General features: G+C 52.9%; 2 long non-coding RNA genes across 3 annotated transcripts; both read right to left on the bottom strand.

Annotated features, from left to right (window-relative positions):
• Positions 1-5: 5 nt before the first annotated feature.
• LOC140692947 (uncharacterized) lies at positions 6-2,824 on the bottom strand. Of its 2 annotated transcripts, none has more exons than XR_012068586.1 (3): positions 2,566-2,824; positions 1,665-1,774; positions 6-280 (listed from the first exon to the last, which is right to left on the bottom strand). It is a non-coding gene; the product is annotated as an uncharacterized lncRNA (long non-coding RNA). The 2 variants fall into 2 exon arrangements; XR_012068587.1 differs by lacking the exon at positions 2,566-2,824 and adding an exon at positions 1,910-2,116.
• Positions 2,825-3,607: 783 nt separating this feature from the next.
• LOC140692943 (uncharacterized) lies at positions 3,608-8,509 on the bottom strand. Its single transcript, XR_012068582.1, has 7 exons — positions 8,461-8,509; positions 7,967-8,126; positions 6,785-6,872; positions 4,933-5,061; positions 4,457-4,589; positions 4,010-4,063; positions 3,608-3,736 (listed from the first exon to the last, which is right to left on the bottom strand). It is a non-coding gene; the product is annotated as an uncharacterized lncRNA (long non-coding RNA).
• Positions 8,510-10,034: the final 1,525 nt, after the last annotated feature.

Genomic DNA, 10,034 nt, shown 5'->3' with positions numbered 1-10,034 from the left:
TGATGAAGTTGGGGATGTCACATTTCATGAGCCTGTTCAGCTCCTCCTCTGGCCACCTGCTGCATCTGAAGGCTTCCTGGAGCCGAATATCACTGTCAAGGGCAATGGTTGAGATACCAGCTTTGGCCTTGTCCAAGTGGTCCACTTCATTGATGTAGCAGGGAAAGAGGGACCTAGATTCATCATTGTCCTGCCAGAGAACATCTTGGGCACCAGCGGTCTTCCAAAGTCTGACACAAAGCTGTTAAGTCTGAATCTCTTCTCGGGAGACTCTGCATTGCTATAAAGAACACCAAAATAAAAGATCGCTCACACTCTAGCTCGGTGACCTGAAGAATCATAGTTTTTGCCATCTACTGAGAGTAAATCCCTGTACAGATCACGCTTACAAGCACTGGAAGTGAGAGACATCACTTCTGAACACATACAATTAAACCCAAGGCAAAAGTCTCAAGTGAGGGCCCTAGGACCATCCTGAAAAGACATCGCTCCCTGAGAATCCTCAATATTGGTGCCTCGAACACCAGTGTTTCTCAGTGGGACACTCAGATCATCTTCACCAGAATTAAAGTCCTTTTAAAAATGCAGAATTCTGGGGTACACACCCTCAGAGCCTCCAGAGGTAGGGACCGGTAGTCTGTATTTTCATAGCCACCAAGATCACTAACCATGCTCAGGTTGAGCAGCGCGGTCTACATCGGGTCACCTGAGCATCGACAATGCTGTCTCACGGGGTGGGGGGGCCATGTGTGTCAGGGTGCTTTCCTACCCACGTGTCTCCCCTGATTCTCAGAACTGACAGTGCAGCCCCATTGGGCAAGAAATACCACCATTTCACAATGCATACGCAGGGTGCCCGACTGACAGATACAATCAGTGATAGGAGAGGGGACAAAACTCAGGTTCCTGATCCCTTGTTTCACTTACTGTGGGACAAATGATCAGTTCAAGGGTAATAAATCAGTGAATGAGTGAATAACATGACTCTCGTTAGTCCAATGAGTGCCTGGAAGAGCGAGCCTAGGCACACTGAGAACCATAACAGCCCATCTACTTAATTTCCATCCTCCTCAGATTTATGTAAAGGTTACTTCCACCCAGGCAGTGACTCCTTAAAGGCAAGAATCATGTCTGAACAAACTCTCAAATCCAGAACAGAACAACTAGGCTCTGGAGTCTGTGTTTAGCGAGTGTGGAATCTCAGTGATTCCAGCTCTTACACCTTGCCTTCCATCCCACCCCTCACGATATGGCCCTTATGACCAGTTCTCCTGGGGCTGGGGCCACGGAACCCATTTACAGGACTGGAAGAATCTGATCATATAAACCATCCCCCAGATTATCATCAAGAGTCACCTGCATTTCAGGAATCGGTAATCCCTGAAGCTTTGCAGTTCAGGCAGGTGAGGGACTTTTATATCAGCTGTGTTTTCTACTGTGACTGCCTGGGTAACATCAGATAAGGAATTATCAAAAGCCTGAGCTTTTCCTTTCAGGAATAATCTACTAAACAAATCTCGGTGACCACTCAACAAATGTGATGTAAAGATCAATGATTTACACAAGAGTACAACATTCACTAGGTCGTTGATTTTGAATCCGACAAAAATCATTTGAGAAAGATTGACAGAAGGTAGCTTTAATGCAAATTTACGTATTCTTACCTTTCAGTAAATCATCTTCCCCTACTTATCACTTCACCAAAGTTTAAAAGATGTTTGAGAACAGGGATGGGTGTGCCAGCAATCTGTGACCCAATAACCTAAAATGTCACCTAGGAAAAAGAGGGGAGTAACACATTTTTAAAAAGTATGGTGAGGACAGCAGGGCCATCCCCAACCCCAGACTAAGAAGCTCTGAGTAATAGCTTTCCTGTCTGCCTGGGGCATCAGCTGATGTGAAAACCCACCTAGAAAGCACACTGTCCAGCAGCTCTTCCATAACACAGGCTACACTTTCTCAGGATTAAGAATTGGGCCAAGTAACCCCTTCACTGAAGAATAAAGACAAAGGAGAACAAGAGAGTTCTTCCCCTCCCAAGGGGAGAGCCCAGACCTTGGGCTGCATGCACTGAGCCCACCTCCCAGGAGAAGGATAAACTGGAGAAGGACGTCCTGCGAAACTAGGGAAGCAAAGGTAGAGATGGGAACAAATTGACCAGCTTGCCAGGGACAGCCCCCTCCGTTGCTGCATTGGTGGCTGCCTCAGTCCCCTCAGCACATCCTGCCCACCTCCGGTGGCTAAGCTGTCAGAGAAACTGTGCTTTGCAACCTGGGGCAACAGAGGCTGCCCCCAGGCCAAGCTGCTGGGGAGATGGGAGCTAAACCACTAGCTCCCAAGAGGCAGACCCCATACTCTCACCATCACCCCGCCGCCCCCCAACTTAATGCACCCCCGTGACAATATGACCCTGAGATTTGTGACCTGGGAACGAGAGGCAGCAGAGGCCGCCCCCACATCAGGCCTCCAGAGAGATGGGAGGTATCCTCCAGCTCGCAATAGGCAGTAACCCTCTCCTCTCCACCCCCTGATCTCACCGCACCCACCTCCCAGGAGCAACCTGACCTGGTGTGGTGTGTCAGGCGAATCTTGGGCAGGAGAGGCCGTCCCCAGGCCAGGTCAGGGGAAAGAAGAAGTGGCCCCATTAGGTAGCTGCGACGGCTGGCTGCCCCTTCCCCTCGACTTCATCGCGCCCGCCTCCCAGGAGAAAGCTGACCTGGAGATGGGCATCGGGCTTCTTGGGCAGCAGAGGACGCCCCCAGGATTGGCCGCGGGGAAGAGAAGGGCAAATTGACAAGCTCCGCCCTGCAGGCCCTCTACCCTCGACGTCGCCACCCTCGCACCTTAAAGGCACCGCCCAGGGAGCCCCTCCCCAGCAGGCTGAATGGGACAGGTGTGTCCGCTGATCTGGGTCAGGAGAGGCCACTCCCACACCAGGCAATCGCGCAGACGGGAGCCAATCTACCAACTCCCCAATACATCCCCATCCCCCCGCATCAGCCACCGCTCCTGCCCCCTGACCTCACAGTGGCCTCCTCTAGGGGGCAGGCTGACCTGGAGATGGACGTCCGGCGAACTTGGAGCATCAGGGACCGCCCCCAGGGCAAACCATGAGGAGAAATGGGAGCAAATGGACCGGCTTCATAAGAAAACGCGCCGCTGCTTCCACCACCCCAAACGTATCACGCCCGCCTCCCGGGGTCAAGCTGACTAGGATACACGTGTCCCGTAACCCAGGGCAACAGAGACCGCCCCCAGGACGAGCCGCGGGGAAGATGGGAGTAAATGGGCCCGCTCCACCGCTGCAGGCCTCCGACCCCCGCCACCATTGCACCCTGACTACCCTGCCTCCCGCCCCCAGCAGGCAAAGTGGGACAGAGGTGTCCCGGGACCTGGGGCAGCAGAAGCCGCCTGCAGGCCACGTGGTGCAGACATGGAGCTAATCCACAAGCTACCCCGGGGCAGCCTCCCTATCCCCGCAGCCACCAACTTACCAGATCCCTGACCGCACCGCACCCATCTCCCAGGAGCAAGCTCACCTGGAGTCGGACCTCAGGCAAATCTCCGGCGGCAGAGGTCGCCCCCAAGCCAGGCCGAGGGGAGAGAAGTAATGGAGCAGCTCCCTGGAACACATGCCCTGCCCCTGCCGCCTCCGCCGCCGCCTCCCAGGAGCAAGCTCATCTGGAGACCCGCGTCCCGCATCTAGGGCAGTAGAAGCCGCCCCTGGCTCCGCCGCCTGGGAGAGCGGAGCGAATTGACCGGCTCCCCCGCGGCAGCCCCCCTCCCCCCGTGGGTCCCGCACCTTAACGGCCCCGCCCCCACTCCGCACTCAGCAAGCTGAGTGGGACAGGAGTGTCCGGCGACCTGGGGAAGCAGAGGCCGCTCCCAGGCCCAGCAGCCAGGACAAGGCAGCTATTCCACCCGTTCGCCAGGGGTAGCCCCGCTCCGCCCCTCTGCCGCTGCCGCCGCCCGCTGACCTAACCGCCCCACCTACCAGGAGCAAGCTTACCTGGAGTCCAACATCTGGCGAATCTCCGGCGGCCAATCCCCACCCCAGGCCAGGCTGCAGGGAAGAGAAGAAATCGACCGGCTTGCCCGGGCAGCCACCCAACGGCCACCCCCACCGCCGCTGCGGCCGCCCCAAAGCATTGCAATAGCCTGCCTGGGTCAGGCTGACTGCAAGGATGTGCACTTGCCTTGTAATCCTGGCCACGTCCCTGAGCACATCCATGCATCCCTACACTCCCTGCACCTCTGAACCCCTGCTACACTCTGCAATTCTGCATCCCTCCACCCCCACATCCCCTGAAATGCCTGCGCCCTCCACAGCCCCTGCACCCCTGTCAGCAGTTACACTTTTGCACTGCTTACAATCCTGCACCCCTGCATGTCCCACACACCACCTCTTGGGCCTTTGGCAGAGTCTCTGCTGTTAGACCAATGCACAGGGACTCACTCTTTGCCAGTATATGATGCATCAGTGGACGTCAGGGGTTGCCTGCAGGAAGGTACATGTTCCCGGTCACTAGCCTGGGCCACTAGGGTGATCTCTGTGAGGTCACCCAGGACGAGTTCAGAGATGCTGTTCTCTTGGAAGAGAGGAGTTGAAACCGGTCTTGAGGTCAGAGCTGTGCTCACCAGGCCGTCCACGCTTCATGTTTTACACAGGGCTTCGGAGAAGTGAAATGGATCCGGCCAAGTAAGACCGGCCTGCTGTGCGCCCACCTCAGTCCTGGGCTCTGAGTCAGACCGACTGGCTCCCACACTCAGGGCCCAGTTTGGGCACCTGAATTGTCCCTTTGAGGCATCCCATCAGTTCTCAGGATGAAGTCTGGCTGCTTCCACCCCATGGCCCTCCCTCCTACTGTGCTGGCCTCAGGAAGGTTCCTTATTTGGGTAAGAAGGCAGCCCACACCCTACCCCACCCCTCACCTTTCTCTAACCCAGGCTGGTGCTGTCTCTGTCCCTCAGAGTCTGGGAAGCCATCCCTCTTCAGTTATGTCCCTTCTGAGATGGACTTGTTTCCACTCAATTCTAGGCGAGGATGCACCATGGAATGCACTGGGTAAGAGAACCAAAATAAATAATTTCTTCTGTGAGGTTGTCTGTTTATCTACTGGTGCTGGGCTGTGTGTAGTTTGCTACAGCTAATTGTGTGAGAGGCTAAAACAGCCTGTGTGTCCTTGTTTTCATCTCCCCGCTGTCTTTGGGTTTTCCCTAGACACTCCTGAGACATTTACTTCTTTTAGTTTTATTCCTGTTATTACACACGGGCCCTACTGACATGGAGGTAAGGTGTTGGGGGAGCGGGACAGAGCAGGGCATCTGCAGTCCTGTGATTAGTTCTCATTGAGCCTGTGCCCTGAGCTGTGACCTCTACAAGTTTGTCTCTTTCCCCCCACCCCAATTTGGGTGACACAGAAGGGATTTCCCTTCTCCCAGGTTGGTTAGGCTCTGGTAAAATTATTTCTCATTAAACAAACAAACAAACAAAAAACAGCTTCCCCCAATGAAACAGAAAGTTCTGGGTGTATTTCAATACAGTTATTTTCTCCTTTCCAGGCAGGAAGCATGAGGAGTTATCCTCTGACCTTCATTCTGAGAACAGGACACGGTCCTGGATGTAAAATACATGAAAAAGAGCATGGGGCCCCTCTGACTGGCCCCCTGGAGTTGTCACACTCTGATATCCCCACACTGAGCCTCCTGCTGGCCTCAGGGACCTGTTAAATCTGCCTGCCCCCGGGGTTCTTACAAAATCTGGTTCTGCCTTGGGAGCTGTGAATCTCCAAGCCTGCCCGCTGTTCCCTTTGCAACCTCTCTGGGTTGGGAGCAGCTTTCCCCCTCAGTTTTCTGGGATCTAAGAAGAGCAGTGGGTTTGCAGCTCCCTCAGATCTGGTGTTATTTTCAGGAGAGGAGGAAGAACTTCTGAGCTCCACACGAGCTGGACCAGAGGCTGGAATCCTCCCTTCCTCTGCCACTGTGCAATCAGTGGCTGTGGTTCTAGCCGAGTTTCTGAAGATGTGGACTTAAACACACATATCCCAGCCCCCACAGGAGCACAAAGTCCCATAAATCCCCCTAGTTTCCACTGGTAACTATGGAGCGGATGGGGACACGGGTTTCGGGACCACAGAGGCCTGACTGCACGACTTGCTCCGTGGCCTATTTACGTGGTTGCTCCGGGCCTTGTCTGAAGTGGCTTGTTTACCACACCTGGTACGTGGGAAACACAAAATAAGTACTAGAACCTTCACTTTTTCTCCCTCCAGGGCCTTCAAACGTAGAAAGTAATAAGTGAACTCAGACAGCCTAGTCACCACAATGAGGTCCGTCCAGCCCGGCTCTCCTGAGTGATGGGCACTGACTTGCACCTTAACTCGGAACAGTAGGGGAACTGCCTTCCTCTAACTGGGCCTCTCCCCACACCAGGCACGCCCGCAGCTCAGACGGGGCCAGCTCCCCAACTGAGGTGTGTGCTGGTGGCTTCAGTGTGACCTGGCCCTGCCGGGACATGAACCTGCAGTGAGTGAGGTGGAGGGTCGGGTGGAGGGGGGTCCCTTCTGGGGTGGCAGGGGGCCCGGTAGCACCCCTCCCAGCCTGGTGCCTGGGGCTCCCTAACACCTCCTACAGCTCCTGGGTTGGCTCCGGTCCTGGCCACTCCCAGTATCTTTTCATTATGTCCCTTTTCTGCTTTTATCAGCGAGAAGTGGCTTCTGTTGCTTGTTCAGTGAAACAGTACATCGGGAAACCAGAGTACTTCTAACATCAGTAAAATACCAACCTCGGTCAGCTCGCCGGGCAGACCGTGCAGCACAAAGGCCTGAACAGGGCTGTGCGAACGGCTTACGTGAAGGGTCCTCAGCATCTGTCTTCAGAGATACAGAAGCTGATGGTTCAGGTAAAACCTCAGGGTGGGATTGAGGAATCCAAAGCTGGTTGGTTTCAAAGGCTAATTGGTCAGACCAGACCCCTGAGCTGTGGTCAGAAGCCTGGCTCACCGTCACGCAGACTCAGCGTCCTAAGTGCCGGGTGTGGCCAGTGCTGTTCCCTTTGCAGGCTCTCGTTGGGGATTCAGTGTAGCCCCTTAAATACAGCAGAAATTCCAGCCCCATTAGCCCCCACCCTGAGTGTTCCATGACACAAATCCCGGGAGTGTTTAATTTTCATCTTTGTTTAGGAGGATGAAGGTGGTTCAAGAGAAGACATAAATTCACACTTAGTGACACAAGGTCACAGCCAGTACTTCCTCCACGGAGAGCTATGTGCTCCCACAGTGGTGGCTGGGGGCTGGGCAGAGACCCTCTGCTGGTCCCAGAAGGACTCGCTCCTCTGGCCACAACTCATGGGTTGGACAGCAGATCCAGAGGGTGACAGAGCATCTTTCCTGGGAATTTGGAACTGACACATAGAAATCAAGTTCACTCATCTGGAGTTTGGCGGAGGGGAGGGGTGGTGGTTGGAAATCAAATGAAACCAGAGCATGAGAGAAACTTAGAAGTGAAAGAGCGAGAGACAGAGAGACTGAACTTGTGAGAGCAAATAGTCAGAAAGAAGGCAAACAATCAGGGGACAGAGGAATTCCAGCTCCTGACTGTCTAGTCTGTCCCAGCCCATCAATGACCCCGCGAGATGTTTAATAACATTCCAGTTTTGCAGATTAGGAAACAGGCTGAAAGAGGTGGGGGCTGGGTTTGGGTGCACAGTTAATTCAATTGCCACTGGACCCCACACTTCCCATTGCCTGAAGGTACCCTAATCCTCACTGGGACCCCTGTGGTCCCCTGACAGCCCAGCACCCTGATCAAAGGGCCCCTGCGGGAGTGGGAACCCCTCTTGAGTGTGGAGAGTTCCCTGCCCCGAGATGCCATGCATCAGCAAGCTCCCGCTCACCCCAGGTTAACATCAGCCCAGCTGTACAGTCTCCCAACCCGCTTCCCTCCCTGCCAGGCACCCCCATCCTTACCACCGAGTGTACTGCAGGAATTCAGGCACAGGGATGCCCAAATCAACACGAGCCCACCGGCTATAGAAACAGCAGACTCCCAGCCCCACCTGGGTTGCGAGGGGACAGAAGGTGTCCTCAACTTTCATGTGTCTAAGACAATCTTCTTCAGCTGGAGGTTCTAGAGAAAAATAAAAGGTCCAAAACATAGTTCGGTGAGGAATTCCTCCAAGGACCTGACTCCAGTGTCTACAACCATGTGTACCTACCCCCGGAATTGGGGTGAAGGTGGATTATTGATCAGCACAACCCCTGGTGGCCCAGCTCCTTGGCTTGGCTACCCAGAGGGGGCTGGGGGAATGGGTAAGTCCAGGGCACTCAGGAAAAGCACAGAGGACCTGACCTCTCCCTTCTGCACTCGTAAACCCTTTCCCAAATCTCAAGGCATTGGACAGAGATCCGCCACAATAATGAGATGCTCCCATCTCTTCACTCACACCTGTCGGTTCACTTACATGCTGAGCATCCACTGGGTCCCAGGACAAGACACATAGAATGGCTGATGGGACAGGCTTGGTCCTTCCTCCTGGAACCTGTTCAATCTGATCAAAGAATGATCACTCATAAAGAGTTTCTCAAAATTATACAGAGACCAAAGACCAACTGCAGAGTGAACCAAATTTAAAAATATATATGAAGATCCCCCAGTCTCCCCGCCTAAGGTTAACAGCATAAAGCAAAAAATTCTTGCCTTTAATCACCAGGGAAGTTGTCACCCCCTCTCAGGTGGAAAGGAGAGTTATTCTTTGAGCACGTCACAGAAGTGCTCCATCGGATTGGACCAGGGCATCTACATTCATTCAGCAAATGTGTATAAGCTCCTACTACATACGGGAATCTCCTAACTAGACCGTTCCCAAGGCTCTCGGGCTTTATCAGTCAACAAAATAGACATGACTCCCCATCACTGGGGGCTCAGAATTTTAGCAGAGGAAACAGGCAGCATGTTGGGGTAGCAAGAGTTTGGAAAAATTTTTAAAAAAGAGTGATATGAGCAAACTCGGGTGATGGCGGTGGGGTGGGAGGCAGGCAGGAGAGAATAAGGCAATCCTGGCAGATCTCACGGAGTAATGAACTTGAAGCAGAATAGATCCGGAGGAAGAAGGAAGAGCCGGAGCCAGAGGCCCCCAGAGTGAGGGGGAGAGTGTGGGCAGAGAGGCAGAGCACGCCGGGTCCTGAGGCCTTTGTGACGACTTTGGCTCCTAATGACATGGTGACCCGTTTAGTGAGTTTTGAGGGGAGGGGTGATGTAGTCCAACTTATGCTTTTGTGTTTGTGTTTTTTGGGGGGAAGTAATTTATTTATTTTAATGAATGTGCTGGTGATTGAACCCAGGATCTCAAGCATGCTAAGCATGCGCCCTACCACTGAGCAACACCCACCACCCCCAATGTATGTTTTTACAGGCTCCCTCTGACTCTGTGTGGATGAGAGATTGTAGGAAAGCAAAGATGGAAACAGAAGGCTATTGGTATCCAGGAAAGGCTGAAGGTGGCTCTTAGGAGGGCGGGGAGCAGAGAGCAGGTATTTAATTAAGACAGAATATCCAGAATTTTCTAACAAGCTGGAGTTGCTGTCTGTGAGTGTAAAAGAAAGAGAGAGAAAGGACATGGTTCCAACATCTGGGCCTGGACAATGGGAGGGATGTCCTCTCCGGATGGGAAAGGGGATGGGAAAAGGTGGGGCTGAGCAGGTGGAAAGGGGCTGGTATCAGCTCAGTTCTTCAATGTCATGGTTAAGGGGTGTGTTACATATTGCCACAGAAGTGCCTAATAGGTAGAGGAATCTGTTTTCTTTTTCTTTTTAACATTTAAAAAATATAATTAAACATATTAATTGTATTATGTGAATGATTTGGGAATTTTGTTTCATGCCAAGTATATGTTATATATAGCCAAATGGAACATATATCAAAAAAGGGGAGAAATGAGGGCTTTCACATAAAGTGGCTGTCCGTAACGTAGGTAAAATTTCAATAAAACCAGTCTTCAGGGCAAAAACCTCATCTCGGTGTTACATAAAAATAAAT

The sequence above is a fragment of the Vicugna pacos genome, unplaced genomic scaffold (genome assembly GCF_048564905.1).
Source record: "Vicugna pacos unplaced genomic scaffold, VicPac4 scaffold_19, whole genome shotgun sequence".
NCBI lineage: Eukaryota > Metazoa > Chordata > Mammalia > Artiodactyla > Camelidae > Vicugna > Vicugna pacos.
Note: the sequence above shows the minus strand (reverse complement) of the source record. Positions and strands in the feature narration are given on the sequence as shown.